This window comes from Balaenoptera physalus, assembly GCF_965194825.1.
Source record: "Balaenoptera physalus genome assembly, chromosome: 10".
Classification (NCBI taxonomy): domain Eukaryota; kingdom Metazoa; phylum Chordata; class Mammalia; order Artiodactyla; family Balaenopteridae; genus Balaenoptera; species Balaenoptera physalus.
The window spans coordinates 21533826-21549967 of record NC_138889.1 but is presented as its reverse complement, the minus strand read 5'-3'; the positions used below and the strand labels follow the sequence as shown (position 1 = coordinate 21549967).

At 37.8% G+C, this 16142-nt stretch overlaps 1 pseudogene across 1 annotated transcript; it reads right to left on the bottom strand.

Annotated features, from left to right (window-relative positions):
• Positions 1-368: 368 nt before the first annotated feature.
• On the bottom strand, positions 369-11545 carry LOC309667914 (non-histone chromosomal protein HMG-14 pseudogene; annotated as a pseudogene). The gene has a single exon. The product of its transcript is annotated as a non-histone chromosomal protein HMG-14 pseudogene (transcript).
• Positions 11546-16142: the final 4597 nt, after the last annotated feature.

The window sequence follows — 16142 nt, the reverse complement described above, 5'->3', positions numbered from 1 at the left end:
CGCAAACCCCAGAGACAGGCATGAGATGTTAAGGCTGCTGCTGTAGGCACCAAGAAGCCTGTGTGCAAGCACAGGTCACTATCCACATCTCCCCTCCCAGGAGCCTGTGCAGCCTGCCACTGCAAGGTTCTGTAATCCAGGGACAGCTTCCCCGGGAGAACACACGTTGTGCCTCAGGCTGGTGCAACATCATGCCGGCCTCTGCCACTGCAGTCTCGCCCCACATTCCATACCCCTCCATCCCCCTGACCTGAGAGAGTCAGAGCCCCCTTATCAACTGCTCCTTTAACCCTGTCCTTTTTGGGCAAGGAACAGATGCCCTCAGGAGACCTACATGAAGAGGCGGGGCCAAATCCAAAGCTGAGCCCCCTTATCACCTGCTCCTTTAACCCTGTCCTTTTTGGGCAAGGAACAGATGCCCTCAGGAGACCTACATGCAGAGGCGGGGCCAAATCCAAAGCTGAGCCCCCGGAGCTGTGCGAACAAACAAGAGAAATGGAAATTTCTCCCAGCAACCTCAGGAGCAGGGGATTAAATCTCCACAATCAACTCGATGTACCCTGAATCTGTGGAATACCTGAATAGATAATGAATTATCCCAAAATTGAGGCAGTGGGCTTTGGGAGCAACTGTAAACTTGAGGTTTGCTTTCTGCATCTAATTTGTCTCTGTTTTTATGTTTATCTTAGTTTAGTATTTAGAGTTTATTATCATTGGTAGATTTGTTTATTGATTTGGTTGCTCTCTTCCTTTTTTAAAAAAAAAATATATATTTTTTTCCTTTTTCTCTTTTTGTGAGTATGTATGTGCATGGTTCTTTGTGTGATTTTGTATGTACAGCTTTGCTTATGCTATTTCTCCTACGGTACTGACTGTCAAGTATTTTTTGTTTGGTTTTTTTTAGTATAGTTTTTAGCGCTTATTATCAATGGTGGATTGTTTTTTAGCTTGGTTGCTCTCTTCTTTCTTTCTCTCTTTTTTTTTTATTACTTTTTTATTTTCAATAATTTTTTTCTATTTTAAAAACTTCATTTTCTTTCTTTCTTCCTTCCTTCCTTTCTTTCTTTCTTTCTTTCTTTCTTTCTTTCTTTCTTTCTTTCTTTGTTTATTTATTTCTTTCTCTTTCTTATTTTTCTCACTTTGCTTCTGAGCCGTGTGGCTGACAGGGTTTAGGTGCTCCGGCCAGGTGTTAGGCATGTGTCTCTGAGGTGGGAGAGCCGAGTTCAGGACATTGGTCCACCAGAGACCTCCTGGCTCCATGTACTATCAAATGGCGAAAGCTCTCCCAGAGATCTCCAATTCAACACTAAGACCCAGCTCCACTGAATGACCAGCAAGCTACAGTGCTGGACACCCTATGCCAAACAACTAGCGAGAAAGGAACACAACCCCACCCATTAGCAGAGAGGCTGCCTAAAATAATAATAAGTTCACAGACACCCCAAAACACACCACCAGGCGTGGTCCTGGCCAAGAGACAGGCAAGATCTAGCTTCACCCACCAGAACACAGACACCAGTCCCACCCACCGGGAAGCCTACACAACCCACTTAACCACCTGAACCCACTGGGAGCAGACACCAAAAACAACGGGAACGATGACCTGGCAGCCTGTGAGATGGAGACACAAATACAGTAAGTTAAGCAAAATAAGAAGACAGAGAAATACACAGCAGATGAAGGAGCAAGGTAAAAACCCACCAGACCAAAAATATGAAGAGGAAATAGGCAGTCTCCCTGAAAAAGAATTCAGAGTAATTATAGTAAAGATGACCCAAAATCTTGGAAATAGAATGGAGAAAATACAAGAAACGTTCAACAAGGACCTAGAAAAACTAAAGAGCAAACAGACAATGATGAACAACACAATAACTGAAATTAAAAATTCTCTAGAAGGAATCAATAGCAGAATAACCAAGGCAGAAGAACGCATAAGTGACCTGGAAGATAAAATAGTGGAAATAACTATCACAGAGTAGAATAAAGAAAAAAGAATGAAAGAATTGAGGACAATCTCAGAGACCTCTGGGACAACACTGAATACACCAACATTCAAATTATAGGGGTCCCAGAAGAAGAAGAGAAAAAAAAGGGACTGAGAAAATATTTGAAGAGATTATACTTGAAAACTTCCCTTATATAGGGAAGCAATAGTCAAGCAAGTCCAGGAAGCACAGAGAGTCCCATACAGGATAAATCCAAGGAGAAACACACCAAGACACATATTAATCAAACTATCAAAAATTAAATACAAAGAAAAATATTAAAAGCAGCAAGGGAAAAGCAACAAATAATACACAAGGGAATGCCCTTAAGGCTAACAGCTAATCTTTCAGCAGAAACTCTTCAAGCCAGAAGGGAATGGCAAGACATATGTAAAGTGATGAAAGGGAAAAACCTACAACCAAGATTATTCTACTCAGCAAGGATCTCATTCAGATTTGACAGAGAAATTAAAACGTTTACAGAAAAGCAAAAGCTAAGAGAATTCAGCACCACTAAACCAGCTTTACAACAAATGATAAAGGAACTTCTCTAGGCAGGAAACACAAGAAAAGGAAAAGACCTACAATAACAAACCCAAAACAATTAAGAAAATGGTAATAGGAACATACATATTGATAACTACGTAAAATGTAAATGGATTAAATGCTCCAACCAAAAGACATAGGTTGACTGAATGGATACAAAAACAAGACCCGTATATATGCTGTCTACAAGCAACCCACTTCAGACCTAGGGACACATACAGACTGAAAGTGAGGGGATGGAAAAAGATATTCCATGCAAATGGAAATCAAAAGAAAGCTGGAGTAGCAATTCTCATATCAGACAAAATAGACTTTAAAACAAAGACTATTACAAGAGACAAAAAAGGACACTACATAATGATCAAAGGATCAATCCAAGAAGAAATAACAATTGTAAATATTTATGCACCCAAAATAGGAGCACCTCAATACATAAGGCAAATATGAACAGCCATAAAAGGGGAAATCAAGAGTAACACAAACATAGAATGGGACTTTAACACCCCACTTTCACCAATGGACAGATCATCCAAAATGAAAATAAATAAGGAAACACAAGCTTTAAATGATACATTAAACAAGATGGACTTAATTGATATTTATAGGACATTCCATCCAAAAACACCAGATTACACTTCTCAAGTGTACACAGAACATTCTCCAGGATAGATCACATCTTGGGTCACAAACCAAGCCTTGGTAAATTTAAGAAAATTGAAATTGGGTCAAGAATTTCCTCCTTCCACAATGCTCTGAGATAAGAAATAAATTACAGGAAAAAAAATGTAAAAAACACAAACACATGGAGGCTAAACACTACACTAATAAATAACCAAGAGGTCACAGAGAAATCAAAGAGGAAATCAAAAAATACCAAGAGACAAATGACAGTGAAAACACGATGATCCAAAACCTATGGGATGAAGCAAAAGCAGTTCTAAGAGGGAAGTTTATAGCAATACAAGCCTACCTCAAGAAACAAGGAACATCTCAAATAAACCACCTAACCTTACACCTAAAGCAATTAGAGAAAGGAGAACAAAAAAACCCTAAAGTTAGTAGAAGGAAAGAAATCAGAAACATCAGATCAGAAATAAATGAGAAAGAAATGAAGGAAATGATAGCAAAGATCAATAAAACTAAAAGCAGGTTCTTTGAGAAGATAAACAAAATTGATAAAGCATTCACCAGACTAATCCAGAAACAAAGGGAGAAGACTCAAATCAATAGAATTAGAAATGTAAAAGGAGAAGTAACAACTGACACTGCAGAAATACAAAGGATCATGAGAGATTACTACAAGCTACTATATGCCAATAAAATGGACAACCTGGAAGAAATGGACAAATTCTTTGAAAAGCACAAACTTCTGAGTTTGAACAAGGAAAAAATAGAAAATATAAACAGACCAATCACAAGCACTGAAACTGAAACTGTGATTAAAATTCTTCCAACAAGCAAAAGCCCAGGACCAGATGGCTTCACAGGCAAATTCTATCAAACATTTAGAGAAGAGCTAACACCTATCCTTCTCAAACTCTTCCAAAATATAGCAGAGGGAGGAACACTCCCAAACTCATTCTATGAGGCCACCATCACTCCTATACCAAAACCAGACAAAGATGTCACAAAAAAAAGAAAACTACAGGCCAATATCACTGATGAACATAGATGCAAAAATCCTTAACAAAACACTAGCAAACAGAATTCAACAACACATTAAAAGGATCATACACCATGATCAAGTGAGGTTTATCCCAGGACTGCAAGGATTCTTCAATATATGCAAATCAATCAATGTTATAAACCATATTAACAAATCGAAGGGAAAAAACCATATGATCATCTCAATAGATGCAGAAAAAGCTTTTGACAAAATTCAACACTCATTTATGATAAAAACCCACCAGAAAGTAGGCATAGAGGGAACTTACCTCAACATAATAAAGGCCATATATGAAAACCCACAACCAACATCCTTCTCAATGGTGAAAAACTGAAACCATTTCCACTAAGATCAGGAACAAGACAAGGTTGCCCACTCTCACTACTATTATTCAACATAGTTTTGGGAGTTTTAGCCACAGCAATCAGAGAAGAAAAAGAAGTAAAAGGAATCCAAATCAGAAAAGAAGAAGTAAAACTGTCACTGTTTGCAGATGACATGTTACTATATAGAGAGAATCCTAAAGATGTTACCAGAAAACTACTAGAGCTAATCAATGAATTTGGTAAGGTAGCAGGATACAAAATTAATGCACAGAAATCTCTTGCATTGCTATACACTAATGATGAAAAATCTGAAAAAGAAATTAAGGAAACACTCCCCTTTACCATTGCAACAAAAAGAATAAAATACCTAGCAATAAACCTACCTAATGAGACAAAAGACCTGTATGCAGAAAACTATAAGACACTGATGAAAGATATTAAAGATGATACAAACAGATGGAGAGATATACCATGTTCTTGGATTGGAAGAATCAACATTGTGCAAATGACTCTACTACCCAAAGCAATCTACAGATTCAGTGCAGTCCCTATCAAACTACCAATGGCATTTTCATAGAACTAGTGCAAAAAATTTCACAATTTGTATGGAAACACAAAAGACCCCAAATAGCCAAAGCAATCTTGAGACAGAAAAATGGAGCAGGATGAATCCGGCTCCTCGACTTCAGACTATACTACAAAGCTACAGTAATCAAGGCAGTCTGGTACTGGCACTAAAACAGAAATATAGATCAATGGAACAGGATAGAAAGCCCAGAGATAAACCCTTGCACATATGGTCACTTTATCTTTGATAAAGGAGGCAAGAATATACAATGCAGAAAAGACAGCCTCTTCAATAAGTGGTGCTGGGAAAACTGGACAGCTACATGTAAAAGAAAGAAATTAGAACACTCCCTGACACAATACACAAAAATAAACTCAAAGTGGATTAAAGACCTAAATGTAAGGCCAGACACTATAGAACCTTTAGAGGAAAACATAGGCAGAACACTCCATGACATAAATCATAGCAAGATCCTATTTGAATCACCTCCTAGGGAAATGGAAATAAAAACAAAAATAAACAAATGGGACCTAATGAAACTTAATAGCTTTTGCACAGCAAAGGAAACCATAAACCAGATGAAAAGACAACCCTCAGAATGGGAGAAAATATTTGCAAATGAAGCAACTGACAAAGGATTAATCTCCAAAATTTACAAGCAGCTCATGCAGCTCAATATCAAAAAAAACAAACAATGCAATCCAAAAATGGGCAGAAGACCTAAATAGACTTTTCTCCAAAGAAGATATACAGATTGCCAACAAACACGTGAAATGATGCTCAACATCACTAATCATTAGAGAAATTCAAATCAAAACTACAATGAGGTATCACCTCACACAGGTCAGAATGGCCATCTTAAAAAAATCTACAGATAATAAATGCTGGAGAGGGTGTAGAGAAAACGTAACCCTCACGCACTGTTGGAGGGAATGTAAATTGCTACAGCCACTATGGAGAACAGTATGGAGGTTCCTTAAAAAACTTAAACTCGAACTACCATATGACCCAGATCTCACTACTGGGCATGTGCCCTAAGAAAACCATAATTCAAAAGGAGTCATGTATCACAATGTTCATTGCAGCTTTATTTACAATAGCTAGGACATGGAAGCAACCTAAGTGTCCATCGACAGATTAATGGATAAAGAAGATGTGGCACATATATACAGTGGAATATTACTCAGCCATAAAAAGAAATGAAATTGAGTTATTTGTAGTGAGGTGGATGGACCTAGAGACTGTCATAGAGAGTGAAGCAGTCAGAAAGAGAAAAACAAATACCATATGGTAACACATATATATGGAATCTAAAAAAAATAAAAAGGTTCTGAAGAACCTAGGGGCAAGACAGGAATAAAGACCCAGATGTAGAGAATGGACTTGAGGACACAAGGTGGGGGAAGGGTAAGCTGGGACAAAGTGAGAGAGTGGCATGGACATATATGCACTACCAAATGTAACAGATAGCTATGTTATGGGAAGCTGCCACATAGCCCAGGGAGATCAGCTCGGTGCTTTGTGTCCACCTAGAGGGGTGGGATAGGGAGGGTGGGAGGGAGACGCAAGAGGGAGGAGATATGGGGATATATGTATATGTATAGCTGATTCAGTTTGGTATACAGCAGAAACTAACACACCATTATAAAGCAATTATACTCCACTAAAGATGTTAAAAACAATATTTATTAAAAACAAAACTCTATGAATGTTAAAAAAAGAAGAGTTAATTATAGCCCATACTAAGGTTACCAATGTGTTTTCCTAGAATATACATTGTAACAGGCCAAATTCTAATATTTTTGCCTTCCCACCCTGAGTATATGTAGGACACTATATGATCATTCTTGAGTATTGCTTCTACAGAAAGGGAGAAATTAGAAAATCACTTTTCCTAGGTCATTTTTTTTTTTAGGTAGCAAAGCAGCCAAGAGGGAGAACAACTGTCCCCTACTCTCCAAATCTATGTCTCCTTTAGACAATTTCTCTGAGAAATAAACCAAGGCCCTTTGTCTCACGTCTGTCATACCTTTTAACTAAGGTTTACAAAATAATATTTTCAATGCCCTTGATGGTGTGATCTTCTCTCTCATATGCCAAGCACATCTGTTGAATACAAAGGGACCTGATTGCTTTCCCAAAGTTGACTCAGCAAGAGCACTCAGAACTCAGTTAAGGCCCCAGGAAGGCAAGTGTCGGGAGTTCATGCTTTGCCCTTGGGAAGAAATCTCCTCCTGCCTACATTATTAGAAAATAATTCCTAACTGGAAAAGCAGTAAAAGGGCCTCAGGAGCCCAATCCTCCTCCATCTTGAGAAAAGAGGTTGGAATGAAATCAACGCTAATGTTACAAATAAAGTTGTTATTCAATAGAAGAAAAATTGGAAGTTTGAATAACGAGTATTACAGCCACTGCCTGTTCCTAAAAGCATGTTCATACAGGGCATATACTGATTACAGCATGCTGTATTTATGTAATCCAACAGAAATAAGTTAATTTATTGACAGAGAGAAGAGAATGGATCTCAGAAAACAAGAGCCAGTGACATGTTACAACTTTTCTTTCTTTCTCTTGGTTTAACATATTTGTAAGCTGCCACTCATTATAATAATTGACAAAACTGTGCAGACGTTTTGCTTTCTGGAAAGTTGGATGTCATATGTCATGCCTAAGATCCATCAGTAATGAGTTAAATTGGGCTATTGGACTTGTGGAGGCACTTCTGTTCTTAGCCTAATGATTTGTTTATTTAACCATTTTTGTTAGAGACAGCCCATAAAAAAGATTTGATTTTAAAAATTAATCTTGAGAATAAAAGTATAAATACAAATACAGTGTTTTGTGGCCAATTCAGTTCTCAATCAATACCATTTTGAAATGCTAACTGTAATGAAGACAATGGACACTAATTAAATAAGCAAGATACACATCATCATGAAAAGGTCAACTTAACAGACCCAGCTTATTAATTTTCTGATGATTATATTTAGAACAATAGCAACAAAATAAGTCTTTTGCATCCATTGAACCTCTGCGCAGGCTTTAAGTACTAGATGTTATAAAATAGACAAATCTTCTAAACAGGCCAGTCAATCGGAGGTATATTTACAAGATGATTAACTCTCAGGTCTTTATAAGGTCTTTGGAAGCCTACAGAAATTAACTTCCCCCTATGTTTTCTTATAAGACATTGTTTAAGATAATCTCATCCACTAATAATTAATATTTCTTGACCCTTCTATGCCTAAAGTTAGATAGCCCAGGGTTCAAGTGCAAATTCTCCCACTTGTTAGCTGTGTGATTCTGATATCTTTTATACCTCTGTAAGCTTGGCACAAATAAGTATTAATATCTATTAGCTTCTATTATTATATTATTATTATTACTATAACAGCCATCAATGCTGGCTGTTCAATGGTGGTTTCATCACTTCTTGTTCTACTCTGATCCCTCTATCTGACCATGCATGTGCATTCAATCTTACTTTAGTTTGTGCACTTACTCAGTGCTTATGCTTGGGTCAGAATGTGCCTTGCCACTCTGCACTTCAACCTTGTCACTTGGTAGATGGAAGATTGCAGAGGGTAAAAAGGGTCATCGTTATTTTGTGAGCCCATTATACAGCAGACATCTCACTAACCATGTAGCAAATGTTATCTTATCATCATTTAACTCTTATAGAACTGTTAGGTAGGTGTTATTACCTCCATTTTTAAAATGAAGAAGTTGAAATTTTAAAATGGCAAGGTAACTTGCCCCAAGTCACAAAGGAACACTTGGTAAGATTCTGACTCAAGTCAAAGTCTCCACATCATGAAAACTTACTTTATTATGTCGGACTGTTTTCAGATGTCAGGAGCTCAGTCCATTAACTAACTCAGTGCCTAAGATAACACTAAATGCTTAGTAAATAATATTTCTGATGGCTGTTACAATAATAATAATGATATAATAATAGAAGATAATAGATATTAACACTAATTTGTGCCAAGCTGACAGAGGTAAAAAAGATATCAGAATCACACAGCTAATAAGTGGGAGAATTTGCACTTGAACCCTGGGCTATCTAACTCTGAAAACCATATCTTAAATTTCTATGTCATAGTACTCCCCTAAAGCCTTAGCAGTATAAATTAACATCCTCAGAAGGAAGGCTGATGGGAAGGCCAACATGCTTTAAAAATAAGCTTTATTTTTCTAAGGTACTTGAGGATCTGTATATTTCATAATTGGAACCACATCCGCACTCCCCGTGACTGGTTTTCAGTGAGTGTAAAGGCTGCTAGTCCTATTCGTATCCTGCCGTTGTTTGTTCATGATTACACATCCCATTTCGGTTGATTTCTCAACACTCAGCATCCTGTGGATGCTCTACTGGAACTACCAACTGACTTACAAATACAGAAATTTCTACCGGTTTTGTGATTTTCTTTATTCACAGACATATTTTGGTCACATTTTAGCCACTTACTTCTTAGCCTCTGCTTGCATAATTACTCCTCCTTATATATAGGACATTGCAATTTTTTTTTCTGCTACATATCTTTATTTATTTATTTTTCTTCCATAATTGAGATTTTATTGGTTGTTTTGAGACTCAGTACTCAGATATTTCAATTTGTACACAATCCTTTTTTTTAAGTTAATTAATTAAATAATTTATTTTTGGCTGTGCTGGGTCTTCGTTGTGGTGCCTGGGCTTCTCCTTGCATTGGCTTCTCTTTGTTGCAGACCATGGTCTCTCGGCACGCGGGCTTCAGTAGTTGCGGCATGTGTCTCCGTAGTTGTGGCGCACGGGCTTAGTTGCTCTGCGGCATGTGGGGACTTCCCGGACCAGGGCTCAAACTCGTGTCCCCTGCATTGGCAGGCGTATTCTTAACCATTGCACCACCAGGGAAGTCCTTGTACACAATTCTTAACATACATACCAAAAATCTAAAAAATCATGTAGTTATGGTTCTTTTCTGAACAGTTATTGCAGTGACTTTCCAGCTTAAAATTTGGAGGCAAATTTTCCTTAACAGGATAGCAAGTACCAATATCTTCAAATATTGATATGCTGTTCCATCATAAGTCCCACTAACTCACAATTTAATATCATATATTGTACATACTCAAATTGTCAATCGTTCACAGTACATTAACAAAGTTACTAGAACTGTACTACCGCGACCAAAGATGTTACAGAGCACACAAAATTCTGACCAGGAGAGCCAAGATCAAGGAGTGAGTGGTTTGCTTTAGGAAGAATTCTACCAAAAACAATATGGAAAGAGAAGTAATTTAAAGTTGGGGGTGGGAGGGTGGGATGAATTGGGAGATTGGGATTGACATATATACACTACTGATACTATGTATAAAATAGATAGCTAGTGAGAACCTACCACACAGCACAGGGAACACTATAACCAGTGCTCCGTGGTGACCTAAATTAGATCCAAAAAAGGGGATGCATGAATATGTACAGCTGATTTACCTTGCCACACAGTATAAACCAACACAACACTGTAAAGCAACCACACTCCAACAAAAATTTAAAAAGAAAAAAAGTGTTCAAGACATTAAATGCACAACTGACTCCAAACTGCCATTTAGTATGCTTTGTATTATAGGATATAAAAGCTACCCCCATCTGTGGAATGTTAAGCTGACACCGAAGACAAAGCCTCCCATATTCAATATCCCACTATTTTCTGGTTGTACCAAAAAATAAACAACCAGCAAATGATTTCACCTCTTAAAAAAAAAAAAAATTTACCCTTAAAAAATTTTTAAGGGTAAAAAATTTGGGATGAGGGGGGATTCCCTCCTTTTTAAAAATGTTTCTAGAGCTACTAAAAAAATGGCATTTACAAAATAGTTGATAAAAATATTCCTCTGGATTGTGCAAAAGAGACAGGGACCACTGATAGGACCGGGTGTGTGATATTAATCAGACTTGGCTTCTTTCTTTCCTGCTTCATGAGAAGCTGGGCTCTCCTCGTTTTTAGTTTCTCCATTTTCTGCAGGTACATCTTCTTTAGTCTCTTGGTTAGCCGCTTCAGCCTGTTTTCCCTTTGCTCCCCTTTTCCCTTTTGTTTGCACGTTTGTCTGAAGATTTTTTCTTTCCTGCCGCCTTTTTGGGCTTCGTTTCCTCTTTTGTAGGAGCCGGTTTAGCTGACAACCTCGCCGATCTCCTCTTGGGCTCCTCCTTCGTCGCCCCCTCGGCAGAGTTGAGCTTCCTCTCGGGCACCGTGGCGGCGGTGAAGCTGCCACTTCCCGCCGCCCTGCTGCATATCGCGGCTGCCGGGCGACTCGGCGGAGAATGCGGCGGGGCCAAGAGCTGCTGCGGCCGAGGGGGTGGCCCGGCCCACCCGACCTGACAAAACCCGCCGGCCCAGACCTTGCACTTTCCTTCTCCTTCTCTCCGGTCATCTTTTATGTTGGTCAGATCATCATGGTCACACACAAGCGGTCACTGGTGTTATGACCTTTAGCATCAGAAGAGTCATTCAGGGGCAGTAAAAGTAAAAGTTAAAAAATCACTTGCCACTTTCAGTAAAGGGAGAAAAATGTAGCTTAAAAAGACGTTTATGAAGTAAGCTAAGCTTTTAAAAATTTCTGTATGGTTTGGACTGGGATGGTGTAAATATACTGTACATCCATGGGCAATTATAAATTAAACCTGAGCTGTGAAATCTGACCTCTTTACCTACCTGATCATGAACAAACGTGAGAAAGAAAAACACTTAGATTTGAATTTCTTTTTTAATTCTTCTACATCTCACAGTTTGGCAGAATTGCTAATAAGGAGTGAAATGTCCAAAGAGGTTGCCTCAGAAAGGCAGAGAAGCAAAGAGTCTGTATGATCCACACTGAATAATTATCTCTCAAGAAATCAGATGTGCGATGTGCTGCCTAATTATAGGAAATGGCAAATTGAGAAAAACACTGTAGTCATGAAAAATCCCCAGAAGATGTCTGACAATGTCCCAGAAATCTGTTTCCATTCCAAATGCTGCCAATTCTTAAAATGGGGGAAATGGAAGAAGGAAATCAAACTTTGAATCTCCTTGTAAGTCATGAAATCAAACCCAATGGACAAAAGGCTGCTCTTGCCTGGGTTATGACACCAGCTGTCTGAAGGGACTGTTCTAATTATCGCTAGTCCTATTCGTTCCAAGGTTATTTTTTTGGCTTAAACGTGACCATATATGGACATGTTCCCCTGAGAACTGCAGTTAATGCATTTTCTTTCCCTAGGTACACAGCTGATATTAAGAAAGTATGCTGTGTTCCCTGCTAGAATCAAAAGGATAAGAGGGCATTGAGAATAGTGATCGAAATTTTAAATAACCTAAGGGAGTGTTTTGGAGTCTGAGGCACAAAGGTCCCTGATTAAGCACTGAATTAAGAGCATGCCCTAGACAATTACTACTTGAAGGAATGGGCAGAACATCTGCAGAATGGAGGTCACTGTAGCAGGTTAGCCCATGAGAGCTTCAATATCCAACGACTAAAAGCAGTTCTGAGATTGAGCACCAACCGTGTTTGCACAATAGAATCTCTAGGGAATTTTTTTTTAAAGTACTTATGCTTAAATTTCACCCCAGATCAATGATATCATAGTTTTTGAAGTGGTACCCATATATTTTAAAAACTGTCTAATATGCAGTCAAAGTCATGAACTATTGGATGAAAGTCTACAATAAAAAGATGCAATGATTTCTTAACTCTTTTTGAAATTCTGATGAAAGTCATAGATTATTCATCTTACCAGACCAAATTAACATAGGGAGATATATGGTTAGATAGATTAAACTAGGATTCATGAATACTATGAAAGATCACTCATAAGCCTTGTAGGAGCCAATGAACCTCAGACTAATAACCACTGGTTAGAGTTCTAGCAAAGCTAGAGGCTCAGGTGGCATAATTTACCCATCAGCCAATGTGTTTATTGTTTATTTTCTTCGTTAAACACATTGGCCTGGACACCCTTGGAGTAGGGTTCAAAAATTATATTTAACAAGGGTTCACTACCTACTGTGGGACATAGGACATGCACACAAATACTTCACTACAAGTGAGTAAAAACCACCCAGATGGTTAGCACAGATTAGATATGCTCCAGTAGTTTAAAAGAACAAGCAAGTCCTTCCATCTGGGAAAATGAGGGAGAATTCCATCAAGAAGGCAGAATGATCATCTCAGAAGGGAAATATCAAATGCACTGGAATTATAGACTTCCCTCACTGTAAAGACTCTCTTCCAGAAAAGCCTGCTGACTCAAGGTGGGAAAGAGGTCTGGCACAGTTAACACTTTATGCCTTTCAGACAAATCTAGTTTTGCATGATTATTTTTTATCATTTGCACATTCTTCCTCACCTTACCCCGTCCCCAAATAGACAAAAATGCTTGATCATATCTCTAAGCATTTTTGAAATAAAGTGATAACTAGTATTGATGGACAGTTTTTATTTTTTAATCCTGAATCTACACCTCTTCAAGCAGAGCATGAATTTGAGAGCTCACCCATAGTATGGCACATCCATAGCAGATAGAACTACTGCCCCCATCTCTTCTAGTCTAACACTGTAGGTATGAAGTCTTCACAGTACTTCTAAATGTGGTTAATGTTTTTCACAAGTGTCCCTTAAAAAATGAAATAGTACTATCATTTTGTGCGTTTAAATGCATTTGCATTTCATTCAAGGGAAATGAGTTTTCTGTTTTAATTTCATCTCAGTTCCACTTAAAGCCTAGCTCATTTTGTCATTGAACACTTTCTTAAGTGTTAGTTTTGCTAAATCACTCAATGTGAATTTGAAATTTCGGTAAGATTTTTCAAGCTATGAATAAATTTGCATGTGCTGCTGATTCTCAAATCTATAGATTCCTTTCTCCACCCCTAAGTTAATATTAATGCTTTGTATTTCTCAAGGTAAATTTTCATACATTATTTCACATGATTTTTGCAATAACTCTACAAGGCAAATAAATCAAGTCCCATTATCTGTATTTTACAGACAGAATACTGATATTCAGACTTACCTGAATTGGATGTAGGTTTGCCACTGAATTAGAGTTAGAACCAGATCTTCTGTTTACTAGTCCAGTGCATTTTAAATGTATTGTTCTCTCTTTCCTTGCATCCATTTTGTTAAGAAAATATGCAAATTTATCATTTCTCGACACTGAAAAAATATCTTATAATTTGGTTGCCATATATATTAGGAGATTCAAGCTGAATTCTAATGATTCTAATGCCTATTGTGTGACAAGCACTGGGGCATGTCCTTACCAATATTATTTCTAATCTTCATCTTCATCTTCATTTTACAGAAGAAAAAATGAAGCTCGCAGACACTAAGTAACTTGTTAAAGTCACATACCTGCTAAATTTCTGCCCTTCTTGGTTCTCCCTCAGGCTATGGCTGACTTGGCAAATCCATCTAGTCTAGCCTCTACTCGAGAACCAACGGCCAGATGTCTTACCAGATTCCCCCAAATATCCTCTAACAACATTATTATTGTTGTCATTGTCAAGACAAATACTTATTTACTGTTTATATCTAGAAAACACTTCCTTAGACACTAAAAACAGAAATATGAGTGCAGTGTTTGCCTTCTAGAAGTTTAGCATCCAATAAAGGGATATAGTGCATACATAACAGCACAAAAATCAAACAATAGAACAACAGGGGATTGCATTTCCCAGGTATAAGATAAAAGTTTCAAACTTTAGGCTGTAAATACCATCAACATAGAAAGGGGATCAATGTAGACTAAGATAATAGAATCTCTCAGAAAGGAGATATTATTTAACAAAAGATGGAATTCAGATAAGAGGAGAGAAATGAGAGGGAATTATATGTAGGAGCAATTCTAAAAAGATTAAGGAAGTCAGGAAATATAGTATGTTCAGTGGATTCTAAGATGATTCCTTTGGTTGATTTATCTGTTAGATTGGATATGGTTGCAAGTAACTGAAACCTCAATTTACAGTGGCTTAAGCAAACAAGGGTTTGTTTTTCTTATATAACAAGATGTATAACCATTAGAAGGTGGTTGCTGAAACTATTTCAGCTGCTCAATGGTGCCGTCATTTAGCATGTTAGCTTTCATTGTTTATGTCTGCAGCACCATGGTCATGTGAAAGCTGCTGCCATTTGACATATCTGTTCTTATTTGAGTCAGGAAAAGTGTGGTGAGAGAGAACACATCAGTAGCATCTGCTCTTTTCCTCTGGGAGAGGCTGTGACATAGGGAACCAGATTGCTGTGCTTGATTTGGATCACAGAAGCACCTTACTGTCCCAACTAAAGCCAGGGTTTCAATAGTAGGGAAAAAGGGGAAATTAACATTGAGTAGCTAAATAACAGTGTCTGTAGCACTTGATTATCAATAATAGAAATGTACTCAGTGCCTTCAGTTAGTGGCATTTTTTTGCACAAAATCATGAAGCAGTAGAAAGCCCGGGTAACAGTCTCAACAGAGCATAGAGTTCCTAAGGAACTGGGATGTTATTAGGGGTACCACAGCATCCTTCTCACATAGCAGCAGCTCTAGTGGTTGGGTCATCTTTTAGTTCCTCCAGTAATAGGTGACGATAGGTTCCTATTTATGAATTCCATCCATTTTCTCATCTCTGTCTCTTCTCCTATTACTTCTGCTGTTTTTTCTCTATTACTCTATTTTCTCTATTTTCTCTGTAACTTTCTGTATTGAGCTCCAATCTGACTAGAGTTGCCAGATGAAATACAGGACACTCAGTGAAATTTGAATTTCTGATAAACAGCAACTATATTTTTGTATAAATATGGCCCATGCAAATTTGTGACGGACTTACACTAAACAATACTGTGTTATCTGTCTGAAATTCAAATTTAATTGGGAGTCCTGTATTTTCTTTTGCTAAATCCAATAGTCCTAAAGCAGATCTATTTGGCTAATCACCAGTTAAGACTGTCTCTGGTGGAATACTTCTAATATCATTCCACCTGATAGACCTCTGGCTAGAACATAGATAGCAGCCTCTGGCTTAGGAATCTGTCCTTAGCACAGTCAT